The sequence below is a fragment of the Phacochoerus africanus genome, chromosome 2, assembly GCF_016906955.1.
Source record: "Phacochoerus africanus isolate WHEZ1 chromosome 2, ROS_Pafr_v1, whole genome shotgun sequence".
NCBI lineage: Eukaryota > Metazoa > Chordata > Mammalia > Artiodactyla > Suidae > Phacochoerus > Phacochoerus africanus.
The window spans coordinates 202,873,876-202,897,765 of record NC_062545.1 but is presented as its reverse complement, the minus strand read 5'-3'; the positions used below and the strand labels follow the sequence as shown (position 1 = coordinate 202,897,765).

The 23,890-nt window shown below is 37.7% G+C and overlaps 1 long non-coding RNA gene across 1 annotated transcript in view; it reads left to right on the top strand.

Moving 5' to 3' along the window:
* Positions 1-411: 411 nt before the first annotated feature.
* The window catches only part of LOC125119942 (uncharacterized), a 46,228-nt gene continuing 22,749 nt past the window's right edge, over positions 412-23,890 (top strand). The window contains exon 1 of the long non-coding RNA XR_007133219.1: positions 412-849. This is a non-coding gene — a long non-coding RNA (uncharacterized LOC125119942). The remainder of the gene's footprint in view (positions 850-23,890) is intronic.

Genomic DNA, 23,890 nt, shown 5'->3' with positions numbered 1-23,890 from the left:
GGAAATCAGGATCAAAGAGGTTAAAAAAACTTTCATAAGTTGGTAAGTAGCAAAGACAGGATATAAATCAAGGTGATTGTATTAGCAGAGCCTATACTACCATAGTTTGGATTTTAACCTGAAGGCTATACAAAGCTACTAAAAAAATTTAAACTGGGCAGTCTTATGGTCAAACTTGCTCTTTAGAAGGCATTGTGGAAAACAGATTAGGGGCTGGTAGTGAGGAGAGCAGTTAGGAGATGATGGCTCTGATCTAAATGAGAAATATTGAGACATCTGAAATATTGAACCTAGATATAGTGTGGGAGACACAAGTAGAGAAGGAGAGTCTAAGAAGGTAGTGGCACCCATCCTTGATTTTTGATTGGATGTGGAAAGAAAGAGAGGGAATTTCCATCATCACTAGTTCGCTTTGAGTGCAGGCACTGGCATGTGCATTATTACTCAGGGATCTAAGTAGAGAAAGAAAACAACCCCCTGGGGTGCCTTCTAACCTAAAGCATATTTTCTAAGTCCATGCACTCTCAGTCTAGACTGAAAACAAACAAAGCAGACTCCTCTTGAAGCTCTCAGATCTCTCACCTTGCAATTCTAGCTTTTGAATTCCACGCCTAGTTTCCTTTCCCACATGCCAAGCCCTTGTCCTGTGGATTACAATGATCATTTGTGTGTACTAGGTGACTATTCCTTCCACATCAGGGGCCTTGGAACGATGAACTAAGGCTGCTCTCTCCCGTCCTTACTTCCTCTATCCAGTATTGTAACAACATGCAATCTGTTGGTTCTTATAAAGGATGCTGACTGATGCTGTGATGTGGTCTTCAGGAAGCCAAGGGATCTCCAAATGAGGTACTTATTGGTTGTGTCATTTAGGTTCATGCAAATTCCCTTTGGAGGGCCAGTATGCTCTTTGAGGGACAGAGAATGAATATTTGTCGTTAGATAAGACATTCCATATCTTTGATTTAGAACTTTAATCTATTTTTTTAAATAACAATGTTGTCTTTTTTTTATTACTCAATGATTTTATTACATTTATAGTTGTACAATGATATAGCATTTCCATTCCAAACCCTCAGCATCCCCCACCCCCCGAACTGTCTCTTTTGGAAACCATAGGTTTTTCAAAGTCTGTGAGTCAGCATCTGTTCTGCAAAGAAGTTCAGTCCGTCCTTTTTTCAGATTCCACATGTAAGTGAAAGCATTTGATGCTGGTATCTCATTGTCTGACTGACTTCACTTAGAATGATAATTTCTACGTCCATCCATGTTGCTAAAAATGCTGGTATTTCATTCCTTTTAATGGCTGAGTAATATTCCATTGTGTATATGTACCACATCTTCTTTAGTCACTCCTCTGTCGATGGACATTGTGGTTGTTTCCAAGTCTTAGCTATTGAAAATAGTGCTGCGATGAACATGGGAGTACATGTGTCTTTGCGAGTTGTGGTTTTCTCTGGATAGATGCCCAGGAGTGGGATTGCTGGATCAAATGGTAATTCTATGTTTAGTTTTCTGAGGAATCTCCATACTGCTTTCCACAGTGGTTGAACCAATTCACAATCCCACCAACAGTGTACTAGGGTTCCTTTTTCTCCACACCCTCTCCAGCACTTACTGTTTGTAAACTTTTTGATGATGGCCATTCTGGTTGGTGTGAGGTGGTACCTCATCGTGGTTTTGATTTTCATTTCTCTAATAATGAGTGATGTTGAACATCTTTTCATGTGTTTTTTGGCCATCCATATGTCTTCTTTGGAGAACTGTCTGTTTAGATCTTCTGCCCATTTTTGGATGGGGTTGTTTGTTTTTTTTGGTATGGAGCTGCAGAAGGTGTTTATAACTTTTGGAGATTAATCCCTTGTCAGTCAACTCATTTGCAAAGATTTTCTCTCATTCTGTGGGTTGTCTTTTGTTTTGTTTAGGGTTTCTTTTGCTGTGCAGAAACTTTTAAGTTTAATTAAGTCCCATTTGTTTATTTTTGTTTTTACTGTCATTACTCTAAGAGGTGGATATGAGAAGATGTTGCTGTGTTTATGTCAGAGAGTGTTTGGCCTATGTTTTCCTCTAAGAGTTTTATAGTATGTGGTCTTATATCTAGGTCTTTAATCCATTTTGAGTTTATTTTTGTGTATGGTGTTAGGAAGTGTTCTAATTTCATTCTTTTACATGTGGCCGTAAAGACTTTAATCTATTTCTGGGTCAAGGTCTGAGAAATAAACTGGCCCTTGATGAAAAAGTTAACTAAAACAAGTGAAGAAACCAACAGGCAACCCCCTAGACCTAGTTTTGCTGTATGAAAATATTTGTCTTTTCGAATTATTTTCTTTAAATTGGAATAATTTCTGAAATTAAAAACATGGTTGTGATTTTATCTGGTGGATTTATTGACTATTATTTACTTGTTTGTACCTTCTGTTTTCCTTCTCTATTTCAAATTTCTGAAAAGCAATTTTATTCTGATGCTGCATTTTTAATAAATTACTGTCTCCCTCAATGGACTATGGAGGTTGGCATTTTTTTTAAGGAATAAACATTCCTTTTTAAAAAATTAGAGTATAGTTGATTTACAGTGTTATGTCAATTTCTGCTGTATAGCACAGTGACCCAGTCGTACATATGAGGTTGGCATTTGATTGAACAATTTTTGTCCACCTACTGGTGCCTTTAGATAATAGTGGGAGATCCATTTAACTCCCTGATTCAGACAATAAATCACCTGAGGAGAGATTACTACTCTCAATGTTTGAACACTTGTCTGTGCATGTTGCATGGCCGTTATTAATTATGCCTTTCCCTGTTAGTCTCTGAAGATATAAGCTAGTTCACTTATACCAGTACATGAGGTTACTAGGCACTCCCAGTTTGGACACAGAACTGCTTTAGGATCTCAGACCTCTCTTCCCTTAATCATCAGGGAGGTTTAAACTTGACTTTACCCACCAAATGATGCCTTTAGAGAAATCACCCACTGTACCTTGAATACACTTCAACAGTTTTTTCATTTGTAAAGAACTTTATCAGCTGTTTTATGATTAGGAAATTTCCCTTAAATGGAAATTTCTAAATTAGTGAATGAAAATGAGTGAACAACTGATAAGGTCATACTTTCTTGTTAATTGAGCACTATAAAGTAGCAACAGATTAGAATAACAAATTTAAGGAAGTGTCTGGTTTTAGAAGTTTTTTTGCTTGTTAAAAAAGCTCCCAAACCACCAAACATCAGACAAAAACAAATAAACAAACAAACAAAAAATGACAGTGTGATAATCTAAGCTACTTTCCTATTAATTAAACCTTGCCACTTAGGGGATTATTTTTCTTCTTTTCCAAGAAGGAGACCTCTTCCTTGTGACAGCCAGCAATTTAAACACATTTTCCAAGCATATAGAGCAAATAAGAAGCAATCATTCATCAGTCATAAAGATAAGCCAAGGAATGGGAATACTTTTGTAGGTCACGTCACCTGGCAGAAACTTTGGACTGATCCTTTCCTGGTTCAAGAGTTCAACCATAAGACCTACTTTCCCTATCAGCTGGCTCAAGCTGATAAGGTCCTGAAGCAAGCAAAGATTCTTTATGAGCTTTTATTTAATTGTCCTTGTGATATAAGGATTGGGGGTTAGTCTGTACAGAGTTACTTCTGGTTTGCCTATTTTTCTTTTGAATAAATTACTGTCTCCCCTGAGGGGACAAGGTAAATGGAGTTTGGGTAAACACTTTTAATCAAATTTCTGGTACCCAGTACAGAGCCTTTATTTCTAACAGGTTTCCTGTGAGTATTTATTGAAGAAAACAATTATAAATTTAGCTTTAGATTGGTAATTGGTTTGGGATAAACATTGATGCAAGAGAAGAATGATTAAGTAAGATCAAGTATTGTATTGCATGCCCATAAAATGAATTAGTTGCTGCTGATGGAGATAAGGGTAAGATTGAGGGTGTTAGAGTTCTTTGAAATTGCATATGGGATGTTATCTGTTATTAGAATGAGATGAGTCTGTCTTCTTCCCACAAATTTGGCCCAAAAGGAGTTCATTCATAGGTGTTACACAAAAAATGGGTGTTGGGCTGGTGTCCCAGGGAAGCTTCAATGGATTCCAGTGCCTATGCTCTTTTGAAAGGAACTGAGTATTTCTGATCTCACTTCCTTTCTCTTCTACACCCATCCTCCTCCATCCTCCTTTCTATTTGGTCTGGTGAACACCAATAGTAGAACATTTTCTGGAACTTCCATTCTAACTTGTGTTCAAGTTTTGACTGGGTCATAAACTCTTTGTTGACCTTGAAAAAGTCAACTAACCTCCCTGAGCTTTAGCTTCTTCAGCTGTAAAGTAAATAATTGAATTAAGTGATGGTCAAAGTGACTTTACTAATTCTATGATTCTATTATGTGACTAGACTTTAGTTATGATATCTTAAATTAGATACTTGATCCTTTACTAAGATGCAGATATTAATCACTTTTCTTTAAAGGTTGGGTTTGATTCTCTGATATTAGGAAATTAAAAACTCATATTCATCAGTGTGGATATCCACTAGGTGACTGATATTTAACCAAATAGAATTCTTATCTGTGGCTGAGAATCTAAGAATCTTTCTGATAATATCCCTTGAGTTATTGAAGGTTGAAAGCCATTAGATTTCATTCTTTAATAGGACTGTGGTTCAAACATAGATTTTTAGGTTCAAACATAGATTTTTAGGCATTTTGGAGTACAATAGTGTAAACAGATGAAGACATACTTTTCAGTGTTTTCTTCTTCTAACTGGTACACACATCTCCATGTCTTAACATCATCATAATGGTACCTATCACTATTGAGAGCTCACTATATGCTAGACACTGTTGCTAAACATCTGTAATTTTACCTAGTTCTCAAAATGTGGTATTTTTCATAATTATGATTTTTGTTTTGAAATTATCATATGTAAGTGCATACCATATACATATATATGTACAGTTTGTAGAATTAGAAAGCAAACACCCTATAAACACTTCCCAGATAGAGAATTACAACCTTATCAGTCCTCAGATGTCCCTGTACGCCCTCTTCAGTCACAACCCCCTCTTTCCTTTAGAAGCAACCACTATTCTAAATTTTGTATAAAACATTTTTTTTTTTAGTTTTCCATCCCTGTATGTATCCCTAGATAATACATGGTTTATTTGTTCTTGTTTCAGAACTCAATGAAAATAGACTCTTACAAAGTGAATTCTTCCATATCTTACTAGTTTCTCAATATCTTATTTTGAGATTTATTATCATTGATGTGCGTAGCTATAGTTTATTTACTGTTTAACATTCCATTGAATGATTTTGCTCCAATAATTTATTCTATGCTGGTGGATATTTTGATTGTTTTCATTTTATTTTTTGTGTTATGAACAATGTGGCCTTGAATATTCTTATACATGCCTGGTGTGTGTATGTACATGCACACATACACACATACATATATATGTACACATACTTATGTATATGTATATGTCTGTCTATCTTAGGATACACTAGAAAACCCAGGCCCAGAATTTCCAAAGAACTCATTTAAGGTCAAAGTCTGAACCAGAAATCTGTTGTCAGAGTTGGCATCCTAAAACACAAAACTCCTTGGATCCCCATTTTAGAGAAGAATCCATGAATATATATATATTTTGGCTGTGCCTGCAGCATGTGGAAGTCCCCAGGCCAGGGATTAAAACTGTGACACAGCTGTGACCCAAAATGCTGCAGTGGCAATGCTGGATCCTTAAGCCATGGGGAATTTTTAAGTTACTTGTCCAAAGAGTGGGGATTCAACAAAGGTCAGCCTAAAGCCTTTCATTATTTCTTTATCATCTAAAGCACATATTATGATTCTATTTGTGAAACATTAACCAATCACAAATAAATGAGATTATACTTGGCACCCTTATCTCTTTACAAGTGAGCAGATATCAAAATGTAAAAATATAATTTCTTATTATCCATATAAATTTGACATAGGATTACTATTTTTCCCCTTAAAAATAGAAATGAAAAGAAAAGCATTTTTTTATAGTGGACTAGTGATCTCTCTCTTTCTTTCCCTCTCCCTCCTTCTCTTCCTCCCCCGGCCTCCCTCCCTCCCTCTTTCTCTCTCAGCTTGCCAAATCTCTTTAGCAATATGTAGCAGTTGTAAAAAATATTCCAAAGTACATATGTTATACAAGTGAGACACAAGTCCAATAAATGCTTATGATGTGACTGGCAGAATATAGGCTGCTGTAATCAAGATAGCAGTAATAACTTAAAAGTTTTTTCATATGTGCAAAGCACTTGGGAAGGAGCATTTGGTGTGGTGAGCAAAAACAACCAAGTGAGTGTGGCAGTTGGGACATGAAAGGAATCAAAATGTAAGCCCTGCTGAATCACCAGCCTCTTGGAAACACTTGAATGAGTTTCTTTGCTAGATGTTTTTCCCACTACATGGTAATAAATAATTTTCAAGAGAGAATGAAATGAAATTTCTCCCTTGTATGAGTCACATCTGTCTTAGCTGCAAGTGAACCCATCTTGAACTTGTTTAGGTAAAATGAGAAATGCTGATTCATGAAATGTCATGAAGAACAGAACAATCAAACCATGGGAACTTCAGGGGTGCAGATGGACTTCCAGAAAAACTGGAACAACTGGTCAAACCCTACTGAGGCCTCTTTCCAACTCTTGTTTCTGTTTCTCTCTCTTTGATGGCTCACTTCTCTTCCACTGGAAATTGGTTTCTTCACCATGGCAAGAAACATTGCTGTCAGTACTTTCCTGAGTTCTATATCCTGCAACTTCTACCATGGGTGATGGGTTAAACCACACTTTCTTTGGTGAAAGGTTAAAAAGTACCAGGGGAGGGAGATGTTGTTGCTTCAGTTAGGAGATTTTGTCCCTCTCTAGACCAATTTACTGTTCTCTGGGGGAGGGGAGTGGAGTTATATCTGAACACAGATATTTTCTCAGAACCACTTGGTTTGACTGGGGGAAGAGCATTTCCATAAGAATGGGAGTAAGTTTTACAGAAAGAGGTACACTGGACAGGTAAAAGTATAGTTCTTCACTAGTTCAAACAATCCCCATATGTTTTCAGTATTTTACAAAGAGAGCTAAAAAATGTTCCCAAACCACAACAGCAAATTTAATCTTACCATATTTTCTTCTTGGATTATTTTATTCATAATCTACTTGAAATATTAGGTGAGCAATCAACATGAAGAAATGGATATTCTGTCTTCTTGATGAGTTTATTAAGCCCATAAACTCAGAACTAAAGGACATGAGGCTAGGCTTAAAATAAATCTCTCTAATGGCTAAATTTTATTTACTTATGTGTTAATTTATGTATTTAAGTATTTATTTATTTATTGCTTTTTGGAGCTGTACCCTCAGCATATGGAAGTTTCCAGGCTAGGGGTCGAATCAGAGCTACAGCTCTGGCCTACACCACAGCCACAGCAATGTGGGACCTGAGCTGCTTCTGCAACTTATACCACTGCTCACAGCAATGCTGGATCCTTAACCCACTGAGCTAGGCCAGGGATCCAACCCACATCCTCATGGATACTAGTTGGGTTTATTACCATTGAGCCATGAGGGGAACTCCAAGAAAGCTAAAATTTTAATCAAAATTAAATTAGCAAACTAGCAGGTTGTTACTTCCCTTTTCCAGTTTACTCTTACATATTTCTATTAGCATTGGCTAAGAGGAAGGGTGCTGTAAAATATAGAATCAGAAAACTCATGTGTTCATTTTCTGTTGTGTAACAAATCACTACAAACTTAGGGCTTAAAAAATGCCATTTATTATCTCACAGTTCTTGGGGGTCATAAGTCTGGGCACAGTGTGGCTCAGCTGGGTTCTCTGCCTAGAGTCTTACAAGTTCAAAGTCAAGGGACTGCAGCTCTCACCTGGAGCTTGATCCCCTTCCAAGCTCACTAGTTGTAAGCAGAATTCATTTCCTTCTCCTGCCTTCCACATGAGTCCTTCCATCTTTGAGCCAACAATAGTACATTTGAATCTCTGACTTCCACATTCTGACATCCCTCTCCCTGATTTCTCTTTTACCACTGGCAGGAGAGGCCTGTAAGGGAACATGTGACTAGATTAGGTCTATCTGAATAATCTTTTTTTAAAGGCCAACCATGACAGACACAGCACAATCATGGGAAGGAGTAATACCTCATCACATTCACACATTGTAGGTATTGTGGTGTGGAATCTTAGCATTCATTCCCAGAAATTCTGTCTACTACAACCTGGTTTCTGGGTTGAACTTTACCATGAATTACCTATTTAACTTCCCTGAGCCTCAGTTTTATCTTTGGTAAAAGTGAGTTTTAATGCTACTGCCCCTACTTACCTCATATGACATATGTTAGGCTTAAATGTAAGAGTGGATGCCAAACAGTTTTCAATTCAGTTGTACAAACATTACCATATGTCATTGAGGCTACAAAGTTCCATACATTTTAAGACATAGAAGGACTATGGAAATATAAGTTATTGTTTTTATAATAAATTCTGAAAAATTTAATATCTGATGCAAAGAATTAACTATCTGATTAATGTTTTTGAATTATGTAAAACTTTGTAATCACAATTACTGTAAGCAAGACACTCCAAAGCCAAAAAAAAAAAAAAATCCAAAAACAGTAGTTATTTTAAAAGGGCTCCAGCCCACATATATGAACTAAACTATCCATGTTGCCAAAAAACAATGAAATTTCTTCAAATTCTCAAATTGGCTTTTGGTCTTAGTATAGTATTACATTTGCAAATGAATAACTTTAGACCCTCATAATTCTCACCTCTACCCCTACCATCACAACTCCTTATGTCATTACCAGGTCTCAGAAAGTTCTCTCTTAAATTTAGTCAAAGTTCTTTATGATAATGCATTATTGCTTTTATTATTTATATTGGATCAAATTATCCTAAATGCATTAAATGGTCTAATTCTTCCTGTTCCTTAGATAGGTCCCTACTTGGATCTCAGGCCCTCAGAGAAGCAGGTACTAAGATGAGATTAGATGTGCAAGATATTTGCTGAAAGAGAACTTGTGGCAAAAAAGTGGAGTGGAGCAGGAGGAGGCTGAGAGGGCTGTTAGACCACAGTGCAGGACTGATCCCTGTGAAGGAGAGAGGGGAGGAATAAAGACCTTAAGATTTCGGGAGTTCCCATCGTGGCGCAGTGGTTAACGAATCCGACTAGGAACCATGAGGTTGCGGGTTCGGTCCCTGCCCTTGCTCAGTGGGTTAATGATCCGGCGTTGCCGTGAGCTGTGGTGTAGGTTGCAGACGCGGCTTGGATCCTGCATTGCTGTGGCTCTGGCGTAGGCCTGTGGCTACAGCTCTGATTAGACCCCTAGCATGGGAACCTCCATATGCCACGGGAGCGGCCCAAGAAATAGCAAAAAGACAAAAAAAAAAAAAAGACCTTAAGATTTCAATTCTGAGAAAGTTTTGGCAAGGCTAACTGGGAGTCTTCAAGCTAAAGTTGCCTGGCAGAGGACACCTGTATCTTCTAGGAATGGATCTGCATTAGCGGTCCTGCTGTGCTTAACCATGGCTGGAAGCAGCATGGAAAGCATGGCCTCAGAACAAATGAGGTGATGGATTTCAGAGAGCAGGAGCCAGAATCATTAGTCTATTATGATTCCCACAATGGTCACTATAATTACTATCCCAGAAATCTGTTTTTCAGTATATACATGGTATAATGTTCTCCTCTTTCATCCCTCAAAAGCTACGTAACTGAAGGGGCTGATTATTCAAATTCATGTGGCATCTCTGGCTGGATAGTTTACATTCATCATATTTTTATTTTATTTAAAAATATTTTACTAATAAATTCAATTCACCCTTATCATCCTGGTTGCGTCCTCTGTCTTCTCCTTATAAATATTACTGTTGTAAGACCTGCCCTGTGGCCTGGATCTTCAACCTTTAATCCTCAGTGACCTCGTAATAGTGATAATAGATTTCTTTTTTCTTTTTTTTCTTTTTTTTGGGGGGCTGCATGTGCAGCATATGGAAGTTCCCAGGCTAGGGGTCCAATCAGAGCTACAACTGCTCCTACACCACAGCCACAACAATGTGGGATCTGAGCTGCTACTGTGACCTACGCCACAGCTCACAGTAACGCCAGATCCTTAACCCACTGAGAGAGGCCAGGGATCAAACCTGCCTCTTCACGGATACTAGTCAGGTTTGTTACCACTGAGCCACAGTAGGAACTCCCTGATAATAGATTTCTAACTGCACAAATACATCAGACAAAACACTTCATTACTATGAACCAGCGTTTGGATCCTGAATGCTTTTGAGATTCCCTTAATGTATGAAATGGACAACTGATCTGAGTCACAAGGACTCCTTTTCTTTTGTGGCCTGACATTGGCCTGGAAGAAGACTTACAGCTTCTGTGTATGACTCCTTTTTGTTCTTTTAAGAGAGGGGAAGAATAGGGAAGGCATCCTTTCAAGTGACTGTATATTGTACATTTGAAAAAGGAGCACTATTAATATTGCCAGAACCACAATCATAACCAGGATGGTCCTGAGAAAACTGTGTTATATGGTCACTTTAGGGTCTCTCCTCTGAGGAGTGAGGGGAACTTGTACCTCTTACCTCACCAAGCACATGATAAGAAAGGTAGCTGCACAATGATTTAAAAGAATCGTTTGCAAAAAGAGTGATGCAGAAAGGTGGAATTTCTAGACTTTTTTCCTTCTCAAAACATGATACCTCTTAGGACTCCTGGTTCACTTAGGTGTATTTACTCCACAGCTCTTCCTCCCTGGGGCGAAGGTGGGGGCAGGTGAGTGGGGGCTGTGCTCCCTTCAGGGCTTCTCCAGAAGAATTTCCAGATGATTTTCAGCTTGGACCATACGTACTTGAGGATTATTGTTTGTTTTCCAGGGTAAACAACACACATCTTCTTGGAGGCACTTCCCCCCCGCCCCAATTTGAGAGGAAATTTCATTTATATTAAATCAGACTCAGATATATACTAATGGATTAGAATGCAAAGTCATCTGGATTTTAAAAAGAAATTGTGAGACTTCAAAGATATATGGTCTTTGGGGGGCACTTCATACTCTTGTTTAGATCTTCCTCTAAGTATTATTATTCACTCTTCCAGGTTATTAGTTATATCTTGCTGGAAAAGTTTGGAAAGATCTACCCAAGAAATTAGAGTGTGTCCTCAACATTCTCTTAGCTCTTTTTGTCTCTTTTCAAAATTGGATCAAATGGCATTGGACATTACCAGCTTCTTATTGTTTGAACAGTCATCTGAGAATACCACTGTAATTGATAATTCAGTCCTGATTATTCAATGTGCAATAAGACAAAGGCAGCCAGAACTCCCCATGATAGATGGAGATGAGCCAAGACTTATTCCTTCAACAGTATTCATTGAGTGCCTCCTATGTTCTGGCAGCTGTTTTGGAAACTGTGACATAGCAGTGAGCAAAACAAATAAATGCCTTTCTCTCATGGAGCATAACAAACCTGAAAGAGAATGAATGTTGATACCAACTAATAAATAGTAAAAATAAATTAAAGCATCCGATAACTTTAACTGATGGGATGAAAATAAAGCAGGAAATGGTTCTAGCCTCCTTGGTGTAGGAGACAATTATGGCTTCTCTGAGGAAGTGATATTTGATCTTAGATCTAAATAAGGAGGAGGAGGCAGTCAGATGAAAATTAGGGACGAATTTTTCAGGAAGTAGCAATGGCAAGTGCAAAGAATAAGAGACAATTTGGGCCTTGGGAGGAATAGAGAAAAAGCCTGTGTGTGGATCACAGTGGATGAAGGGGAGATTGGCTGGTGAGAAAAGCAGGGGCTTAGCCACATGGGGCTCTGTTGGTCATCGAAAGGACTTTAGCTAATATTCTAACTACAGTGAGAATTTACTGGAGGGTCTTAGCAGGGGAATGTCATCACTACCCAGATTATCCAGATAATAAAACCATCTGTTTCTGAGTTACTTGGCTAAAAAGGATATTATGGCTATGGATATGCATGAAGATTAAGCATAACATGAAGAACATGGGCCTCAACTAAAACTGACCTCACTTCAACACAAGAAGAGGACAAAGTGGTAGCTAGCAGTGTTTACAAGATCTAAGAATGACTATAAATAATGAAGGAAAGGTTAAATTTTATTATGAAGAAAAATGTTATGTACATCCCCAAAGGAATTCCCATTCAAAATAATTGAAAAAAGTCTAGGATGTTTACAGTAAAAAGCCTTTTAAGATACATGGAAAATTCACACACCTAGAGCTTGATCTCTAAAGAGGTCAGACTTCTTATATAACATGGTATATAATACGTTAGGAAATTTTGTTTATTTATATTTTAACCTACTTGAGTCAAAATCACAAGGAAGTTGAAGAAATCTGAATAACATTTTAAACAGCCATGTAAATAGATTCAAAATCAAGAGTATCAGCACAGCGTTTCTTTGATTTGATCACCCTCTTCCTCATGGTATTAAATGGGGGAGGGGGGAGGGGTTTTAACCTGACATGGAAAACACTGCAATCATGTTCCCAAGGAAAGAGAAGTCAAATAGGAAAAACAAAAACAAAAATCACCAACTCATTTGGAAGCTCATGAAAGGCAGAGTAGAGTTAGTACTTCTCAAGCCCAGTTGCCTCAGCATGTGAATCATTTTACAGGAAAAAACAGGGACTGACTCAGCTTGAGTGAGCTCTTACTGTCCCTGCCGAGGGCTGTGCTCTGTGTGGCCCCTGCTGCTCTCTTCAGACCTTGCTTCCCCCCTCCTTTCTCACTGTGGGAGAAACAGGAAGTGTTGTTTGTTAATAAGCCTGCCTGGGGTCACACCCAAGGTAATATCAGAGCTTTACCTCTACTGGGCTTGGCAAGAGGTTCAAGGATCAAGGACAAGCCCCTGGTTAGAGTAGGAGGCAAGGCCAGACTGACACATCAACTCACAAGCAGCATTCGACCCAGGACCCTAGAGTGACTTAGTATGAATCTGTCTTTATGAGATCTCATCAGTTGCTCCAACCCTCTGACCCTTTACCTTATAAGAGGGAGACAACTGGGGTCCCAACAGGAGAAGGAGCTTGCCCAGGACCATGAAGTGAGCAGCACGTGGATCTGGACCTTCTGACTCCATCTTCCATTCATCATGGCTCCTTGGCAGATGTTTATAACACAGAGGAGTGTTGCCCAGGGTGGGGTCTCTTAGCTCCCCCATCATAAGCTGTTCTTTTCTCTTTGCCTTTTAGTTGTACCACATGGCTTCCTTCAGTTAGCTCCTGGAATGGAGTCATGCCCTGTCTAACATAGGTTGAGCCACATTAAACTTGAAGATGGGAGAGGAGATAGATAGAGAGAAATAGAGACAGAGAGAGAGAGAACCTGATTCTTATTATATGTTTCCCCACCTCACCCTACCCCACTCCTCTTAACAGGGAGAAGGTACCTAAAGAGGCTTATTGTTATGAGGGGCATAATAAGCTCAATGAGTGTTACCCAGGCTGAAAAATCTTAACCATGTCAAAAACCCACTTGAGACAACAAGGCACCAGCTGTTCTGGCCTCATTCCTTATCAGTCCCTGGCTTTGGGAGGAGGAATTTTCTGGAAGGAGAGGGACCTTTGTGGAGGAAAAAGGAGGAGGGGCTGAGGTGAGTGCACTCTAGGCTCTAAAACAAATCAGTGATGAGCTGCTCTATCAGCTGACAGTTTCCTCCTCACCTTTCCTTTCTAGTAGCTATGTATCTCATTGCCAGAGACTTAGAGGAAAAGTAAAATTAAGAGTATAATGTAATCCCTTAAGTATCTTTACCACAGGGTAGCTCCAACCATACCAAAATTGTCAGTGTAATTCCAGGTCAAGTGTGGTCTGTGATCCAACAGGTAAGTGATCCCACTGAGGAAATTCATGTGGTCACGGTGGCTTTGGCTTTCTTAGCACATACATATTGTGTACATTTTCTTCACACCAGCTGCTTACTAAGTAGTGAATTAAGTAGATTGAGAAATCTCATGAAAACCATTAACCTAAACAGTTCCTGTTTACGGGTATATCTAACCATCTTAATCAGTAACTTGCTTTGAGAAAGCGTGGGTGGTAGAAGCAGGCTGCTGGAGTATGAATCCTCAGGCTACTATTGTTTCACTCTCTGACAATGGGAAAGTTACATAACATTTCTGTGCCTCAGTTTCCTCATTAAATATGGGTATAATAACTGTGCCTACTCATAGGATTTTTGTGAAGTCTAAGTGTGAAATATATAGTATACCTTGCCTGGCAACTAGACATTGTTTGTTAAAATGGCAAAAAAGATAATGCAGATGTATCTTAACATGTGATTTTGCTTATTCAAGGCCACATATTTTAATTTAATCAAGTTTGCCAAACATAATGAAGTCTCTGTGGCTTTCAAGACTGGCATCACTGCTCCCTCATTTTAACGCTACTTCCTTTGAACAGGCTAAGTCCCTGCTAATGACTCAATACTTTTCGGCAATCTATGTTATGCTGACTTCACCCTCATGTGCCCTCAGGCTATCACCATCAACAAATCATGGGAACAAAGAAGTGTGTTGCTGGGAAATAAATGAGGAAGAACAAGGACAAAAAAATGTCAGGAGCTTATTCACTGGCAATATTTATTATACAATGATCATTCCTCAGAAGAGTTTGTTCTCTGTTCTACTGTAAATATGAAGGAAATATCATTGCTCATAGCTGTCTTGGTCACTTTTCAGGTAGTTTTTTGAGGTACAGCTATCTCAGCGTGCCTTTAAAATACGGTGTCATTTGTCCATGGAAGCTTTCATGATAGGTGCCAGACTGGATCAGTCAGGATTAAAAGATAGAGCCATCTGCAGACTAGTTGTTAATAATAAAAAAAAGTTCCCTTACCTCACCTCACCATGTTCTTTGGACCTTTGTGGAGCAGAGCTCTTAAGGGGGCTTGAGATTTAGAGAGAAGTCAAAATGATAACCAACATCCCAATTCCAGCAGATTGTAAATCTTTGTGAGGCAGCATGAACTTAAGCATGAGCTCAAGCTTTGGGCTCAGTCAGTTCATTCAAATCCTGGTTGAAAGTTAGCTATATGACCTTGGCACTGTATTGAACTCTATGAGGAAATTATTTCAGAAATATGGGCAATAAAACCTTCCCCTTAAGTGGTAGTGAGGACTCAGTGAGATTGACACTATAGTGATCTATATCATAGGTGCTCAACAAAATGAATGTCTTTGCTTTATTCTTTCCCTGTCTCTTTTCCCCAGTCTCTTAGTGACACTTGGGAGACTAGTTTTTTTTTTTTTTTGCAGATAGCATGTCAGGCCCTGAAGGAAGCATAAGCTATTTGAGAACTTTGAAACTTTCTGCTAAATAGAGGTCAGGGGCCAGAGTCAGTATTTGTGTTTTGCAGCACATTGGGCAGCTGTTTCAGCAAGTCAGCTGGAGAGCCTGGGAGATGCTAACAAGTGTTTCCTAATGAACTACTGAATATGGAAGTGCTTTGTAAAATGTTGAGGCCTCCAGGATTTTGTAGTGGTATTATTATTGTCACCACTAATTACTTTTCCTTCTCATTTTACAGGTTAGGAAATGGAGATCAAGAAAGACAAAAAGTGATTTTCCCAAGTACATATATCCCCCTCATCCTCATAGCAGCAAACATAGTGCTTGCTTAGTGCCAACTATTGATCTAGACACATTACATGTATAACCAGTAACTCTGGTAACTGGCAATCTTCATAACAACCTTATGAGGTGGTGAATATTATCCCCATCTTAGAAATGATGAAGCAGAAGCACAGAAAGATCCCACAGCTACTAAGAGGCTGGGATCTGAACCTTAGCAGTCTGACTCCAGAGTAACCATTTTGACAACTATGTTATACACATACACCTTTAAAAATAAAAATGGGCTTAGATGATGAATACAGTTCTCTTTTATGTTTTATTCTTTCTTTTTGCACCCCATAACACATTCTGATTTATTAGTTAGCTCTTGAGAATGTTTTAAAGATGAAAACAATGCATACAAAATGTACTGGTTACATAAAACAAGGAAATAGCTGCTAACATCAACCAAACCAATTTAAAGATACCTTTGAGAACTCTTCTATGAGGCTGATGATGACAGAGGTGAAGAGTGGATAGGAGGTTTGTTCCAAAAGAATTATAAGACATATCTTCTGTGGTCTAGCTGAGGAGAGAAATGAAAAGGAAGTAAAGTCTAGTAGAAGTTGGGGAAGAGAAATGATTTTGCACTGAGGAGGTAAGGGTTTCAGGTTAGAGATGAGACAAAGAGAAACCTCAAGAGGTGGGAGAAGCTAGAGAGTCGGCATGTGCTATTGCTAGGATGACCAAGAAATAATGTCAGATGAGAAATGAATAAGAAATTTTGAAAAATCCTGCTTAAGTTGGAGAAGAAAAGAGCGAGATATGAAGGCTGACTTTTAGTACTTTATAGCTGTCATGTGGCAAGGGGATTAGAATATCTAGGTTGTTCTAGAGGACAGAGGTAGGGCAAATGTATGCAAGGGGAAGGTGGAAGATTTTAAACCAAAATGGAGAAGAACGTTCCCAAATCATCTGCAATGTGGTGCAACAGCAGCAAGGACAAAAAGGACTACTTTTGCAATCATGTAACTCCTGGTCAGTAGGTTGATGTATAAGCAGAGGCTGGATTACAGGTAATGTTGTAAAGGGAGATGAAGCAAACTGCAGAACAATAAATATTATGTTTCAGTTTTATAAAATTTATACATGTATTATAAGCATATAAAATACACTGAACTCATAAATCCTTACCTTGTATAGTTATTTTTTCATTTTTATGAACATAAATAATTTAGAACCTACAATAAATTTTTTTTTTAATTTGGGAAGCTTACGAAGGTTAATTATATTTACTGAGATCACGACTAAATGCAAAGGTTTAAATCCTTCTCTGACTTAAAGGTTAATCTTTTTTCTTTTAAATTTAAAACCCCACAATTCCACATTTTACAGGATAAAGAAGGGAAGGAGTTAAAGGAACATTGTAAATCAACTATACTTTAACAAAAAATTAAAAAAAAGAAGGGAATGAGTAGGCAAAATGTGACGGTAGTAGGTATAGAATACTATGTTTTAGGAGATTAGGAGCTTATAAAACAGCAAATAGCAGATTTGGAGAGTATAACTACAAAGTGACAAAGGGGGCAGTTAAGTCAGTTGGAACTGAATTGTGACAAAGCAGGGCTGTTAGAAACAGCAGCCAGGGTGTGGTCATCCTGGCAAGCAGCAGAAATGGAATTAAGATAGAGTGTAGTCTCTCTCTTTAATTTTTTTTCTCTCTCATTAATTTTAAAGTCCTTTATAACACACAAAAATGTCCACATGCCAATATTGTGGTTATTTCTATCTTTAAAGCTATATTTTTAGTAACTTCTTTTAACGGTACTTATTCTTTTGAAATAAAAGAATAATTTTCCCTTTTACTTTTCTATGTAAGCTATAAGTCATATTTGCTATGTGCTAATAGAAGGGGTCCAGGCTACTTGGGTGCAGCGGAGTTTAGTAGTGTTAGGGCCAGAAGTGCTCTTAGCTGAGGTTGAACATGACACCATTATTTACACAACAACTGTGGTCTGCCTCCAATGGAGAGGTGTTTTACAATCACCAGCTTTATGGGTCATAGCTATAAAATAATCTTTTAAAGCAAACATACCATAATGTCTACATCCAAATGCAAAATGTCCTTTAGAGCTGTGACCTTGGCAAAATTTTATATATTAGAATAAAACATACTTAAACTCTTCACTGGAAACATCCTTTGGACTCAGTTTCTCTCTCTCTCTCTCTCTCCACACACACACACACACACACACACACACACACACACACTTTAAAGATATACTTTATTTTTAACCAAAAAAACATGTTTTATCTTGCTTGATAACCAATTTTATTTCCCAGAGGACTGGCTGTGAATGCCTCTAACGATTAGAAAAATCAAATTCATCATGAAAGACTAAGTGTTACCACTGAAGAGGTAAAAAAAAAAAAATAATGTGGTCCTGACCATGGAGGTTTACAAAGATATTTGAGATACTGGTAGTATCCTTAGTTTGAGAGAATGACCTTAGCTTGAGAGAATGATAATCCTATTTTGAAGAATATTATCTAAATGTCTAATTACTAAAATGTTTATAAAATGAAAACAGATCAGACCCACTTTATATTCCAACTTGTTTGGGATACTTTTCATGGTACCACTTGATTCCTAATTTATGGTTACTACTCTGCTGTTGCTCCTCGCACTGAATACATGACCAAGAGTTCCACACCCAAAGGTAAGGAAGATCTATGGTAAATACTGTGTTGGTGAAGGTATGAAAAAGCAGTCACATTTATACATTCATTGGAGGAAGTATACATTGGGAAAACTTTGGGAGAGTAAGTTGAAAATATAAAAATTCAAAATGCACTTACTATTCTACTCAGCAATTATGATTTGATAATTAAACTTGTGTTCTATGATATGTTCACAAATATATACAAACATATATGCAAATTATGTTTCTTGTGCTATTGTTTGTAACAAAAAAAAATAGTAAGAGCAAACCAAATGTCTACCAATAGGGAAATTGATCAATAAAGTATGGTATATTTGAAGAACAGGATAAGATACACTAACTGAAAAAATAAAATAGCTTATGTATACAGATCTACAAAACATATACTGTCAAAGGAAAGCCAAGCAAAAAAACTGTTCATATTTCTCAATTTAGAAAAAATTGCATCATATACATGATAAGTAGTGCATGACAAAATGTGATGGCAGTTACATTGGGGGGATAAAATAAAATTTTCTCACCTATTACAGGTGAGAAAACAACTTTTTACTATATACCATCCTGTGTGCTTAATTTTTTATTGTGTCCTTATATTCTTTTCAAAACACTAAAAACAATTTTAAAATATAAAATACACAGTGGATGAATGTATTAATTAAGGTATGGTTGAGAACAAGATCTGATCTTCTTTCAGAAGTGGCAAACAAAATTTTTGATTCTTGTTCTACAGGTATACTTGGGTGGGGAAGGAAGTTATGAGTTCTGGGAAGTAGTGAAAACAGTGATCAAACCAGAGTATGAAGGAAGTCATAGCTTTTTATTTGAAGCTTAAGTACTGAGCCTAGAAGAATGATATTCTGTATCAAATCTGTCTTTCAAAGAGGTCTGTCAGACCTCTTTTGTTTCAAAACTAAACAAAACAAAAAATATTTATTTTTGGACACGACTAATTATTAGTCTTTCAATGCTAAATGTTTTTGTTTTTAAGTAATGTAAGTATGCTTGGGACCTTTTTATCAAATAATTCTTAGGGATGAATTAGTTTCATTAAATTGACCCCCTTTCTTGCAGCAGTTAGAGTAGTGAGAGGCTGAGTTTATCAGAACTTTAATGAGGGAAGAAGGGGGATACTTTTAGAGGAGAGGATGATTTGGGGGTCATTTTTGTGTTTGGGGGGACTTTGAGGGCATTTAGTTTTCTTCCTAGGTCCACTGAGGATGTTGGGTAGGGAAAGGGAGGTAGGAGGATCCAAAAGATCAATTTTGACCTCATCATGATTTTAACAAGGGTGGAGGGAAAGGATTGTTGATTCACTGAGAGGTTGAACTAAGAAAACAATCTTTAGGGCAGTTCAAGCTAAACTGGGCTGGCTTTTAATAGCAGAAGGCTTTTGTCTATTTCTCTGGTACTGAAACAAAGGCAACTGTCTCAGTCTAAGGGGAAGAGTATGGTGAAATAAGAGCATGGGCTCAGAGAGAACTGGGTTCAGAAAAGGGTTAAGACAAGACAAATGGTTAGCCTTGGGTGAATTTTTTAATCCTTTCATGCTTCTGTTTCCTCATTTGGAAAATGCTAATCATATTACCTCATGGGCTATTTGTAAAGATTAGATATAATACTTAAAATTTTAATAAATTTTATTGGCTACATATTTTGCAATAGGGGAACAACTTTTTGTTTTTGGAGTCAGCACATGCTTCACAATACATCATTGTTTACTTCCAATATAGTATAATTGTCTTTGGAGTATTATTTATCTAATGTGTTTTAAACTTTGCTTTAAATATTCTATATGAAATGTTTCTAAACCTAATAACCATTTCAATGAATAGGTTGAGCCCATTTTATAAATGAGAAAACTGAAGCTCAGAGAGGTCAAGCAAGGAACAAGCAGGGAGGTCAAGTTTTGACTCTCTCTTCCGAATGACTGGAGGCATAAGGCAAAGGAGCAGGTTCCAGAGTGACAGGGAGGGTCATTAGTTTGATCTACAGGCAACAGAGCATGAAACAAGGGGAGCCTTACAGACTGGGAAGGTGAACTCTATTTGAGAGCCGGGAAGACCGAATGGTCTGCTCATAATTAGACAGGAACGAGAAATGGGCAGATATATGGCTATTGGACTGAGTTGAGAGATATCCTGGAACAGGGATTCTGAGCGAATTTCCAACTGGGAGGCAGGCTAAGGTAAGACAGGACAGACCTCTTCAGGATGTGGAGTGTGGCTGGACATTGGTCTTTTTCCTTACTCTTCACTATACTTTTCAATATTGTTTTACCTAGATTAGATGTTAAACATTTCTTGTTGCTTAGGAAGTTTAATCTTATACACTAAAATTTCATTTGTACGTATATTCCATAGAGAATTTTAAGATTTCCAGTGTTCCATGGGTTTTTCCATCATGTTCCCTGCCCTCGTTATATTATAATATGATTTGAAATTACTGTCCATCTTGGCATTTCAAGAGAGAAATTGTGCTCAAGGTACCAAAGAGCTCTCCTTTCTAGTTTCTAGTTCAGACAATGAGAAAGAAAACAGTTCACTTTTCATATGGCTCCTGTTTGGTGCTAAGCTGACTTTAAAAGCAGATGATTTTTCTCTTTCATGTGTAATAAATAATGGCGCTGAGAGCAAAGTGTGTTTACTGGTAACAAATTCCACCAATGGGTGTGGTGAAAAGTTGAGCATTTGTGGACTGTGCAGCTTCTGCTATTGTCTACAGCATTTCCTCTTTTGTCTCAGAAGTTCATGTTTCTCAGTCAAGGGCAGTGGCAGTTCCAGATAAATGTCTGGGTTTTCTTACTCTGAGGATGGGGAGGTAGGGGTGGCTCTGGAGCTGTCTTTCTAGCACAGATTCCGTTGTGGGGAAAGTCTGTCTTTAAACAAAATAGTAAACTGGGGCAACCAGTTTCATCAGTTAAATGATTTCCTTGTTCATATGAGGTAAGGAAAAGATGAATAGCTTTTAGGGAAAGAAACAGGACATAAGGAAAGAAAAAATGTAAGATGTTAAACACTGAGGAAGCCTTGTGAGATAGATGGAGCATAAATGTAGATAATTCACTTTTTCAATTTGGCATGGGGACAGTAAGAAAATCTTTTCTCTGTAAATCAATACAGCTCTAGTGTCTGTTCTGCTCTGGGAACACCGATGATTATACTGAATCTCTAAATAAAGATAACCAATTCACACAACTGTTCTAAATCCAGTTTTGTGCTGAGAGGCTTGAAAATTATAATATCCAGAATCAATACTTGTAGTGTATATATATGAGGTGGTGCCCTCAGAGGATTAAGGCCTGTCCTGGCCATCTTTTGTTATGGGTGTGTTTCTCTGTAAATGTTGTGTGGTACCACACCAATTTGCTTGCTTGTTCTTAACAAAACCACAGGCCATCTTTGAGATATATTCAATTGAAATAATGGAAAAACATATTTATTTGCACATTTAATTGACATATAGTAAAGCCAGCACACACTATAAAATGCTTTAGACACTAACAATATTGTGTCCTCTGTTTCACTCTACTAGGATGGTGGTAAATGTGGTCTGGGGAATGCTTGATCTGGGTTATTCTGGGCATGGGTTTGTTTCTTCCTGTCACCTGGGTTTTGATTCGCCTGCTGATCTGTGTCAGAGTCACAGTGCTGGGTCACAGGTTTTAGGGGTCACTTTCTTGAATCAATGCTGAATTTTCCACTTAAGAGAATTGCCTTTGGCAATTGTGCCAAATGTAGCATCTCAAGTTCAGACTCTTCAGCTGTACTTACATGTATTGTGCAGGCTCTTTCTTTTTTCTTTTCTTTTCTTTTCTTTTCTTTTCTTTCTTTTCTTTTCTTTTCTTTTCTTTTCTTTTCTCTTTCTTTTCTTTTCTTTCTTTTCTTTTCTTTTCTTTCTTTCTTTTCTTTTCTTTCTTTTCTTTTTTCTTTCTTTCTTTCTTCTTTCTTTCTTTCTTTCTTTCTTTCTTTCTTTCTTTTTTCTCCTTCTTCTTCTTTCTTCTTTTCTTCCTTCCTTCTTCCTTCCTTCCTTCCTTCCTTCTTCCTTCCTTCCTTCCTTCCTTCCTTCCTTCCTTTCTTCCTTTCTTTGGCTTTTTAGGGAGGCATATGGAAGTTCCCAGGCTAGGGGTTGAATGGAAGCTACAGCCACCAGCCTACACCACAGCCATAGAAACATGGGATCCAATCCTCACCCATGACCTACACCATAGCTCATGGCAATGCTGGTTCCTTAACCCACTGAGTGAGGCCAGGGATTGAACCTGCATCCTAATGGACCCTAGTCAGTTTTGTTAACTGCTGAGCCACAAAGGAAACTCCCTGTTCAGGCTATTTCTGATCTTATCTTTGAATCTCCTAGATATGGAATATGCTGGAGGTGTGGTTCCTGTTATTCAAGGATGAATGAATTGTCTCAGCCAATGTCCACACACATGTTGGCTGTGACCAGGTCTATATTGGGAAGGGCTTTAAAGACGTCTGTGGCTTTTGATGAAAGAAAAGTTTCCTACTGAGAGTCACCTAATCTTCAAATCTCTTTAGTTTGTTCTTGAATCTCATGTTGCCTCTATGACTGCTCAGCCATACTGAATACTGTCCTCTTGATATTTTGTTAAGATTTTTCCATTTTTAAAGCCATATAAATGAGTAATCTCTCTCTCTTTCATATACACACATAGAGACACACTGATGAGTGACTCCATAAACATGAAATGTATAAGTTCAAATTTTAACTCCAAGAAAAATCGATGTTATTGATAAGAAGAAAAATCAATGTTATTGATAAGATTGGTATATTTCTAAAAGTGGAAATTCAGGAAGAAAATAGATTCTTAAGCACTTTCTAAATGCCAGGAACATTTAACCTGCATTTTTCTCATTTAACTTTAACAACTTTTAAATACAGATATATCTTATCTAAGAGACTAGGCACCTGGGATTCTGCAATGTGAAGTAGCTTGCCAAGGCCATGATAAGGTGCAGAGCTGGGCCAGGGGCTTGCTATCTCTGACACCTGAGATCCTACACTCTTAATTATTCTCCATGCTGGTTTTTAGCTAATTTTCAGCTGTTCAATGCACAGCACTAAATTCATGATCTTGGTTTCATCATAGTAAAAGCTGTAGTAATCACATAACATGACAATTTGCAGTGGTTTCTGACTAAGCTATTGAGTCAGAATTGAAACCTCACATGTGTATAGTGCTTTTACTTTGTCAAACTCCAACAAGGGAAGTTTTCACGTCTGAGGAAAACTAAACTTATTTCAGTTTAATATAGTAACACAACAAATTATTAATTTCACATATTTTAGTCAGTCTCTATGACCATCATTCTTTATGTTTTAGAAAGTGGAGAACTTAAAAATGCTTTTTGACACTATTTACAATAGTCAAGACATGGAAACAACCTAAATGTCTACCATCAAATGAATAGGTAAAGAAGATGTGCTGTGTGTGTATATATACACACACTGGAATATTACTCAACCATTAAAAAGAATGAAATAATGCCATTTGTGGCAACACAGA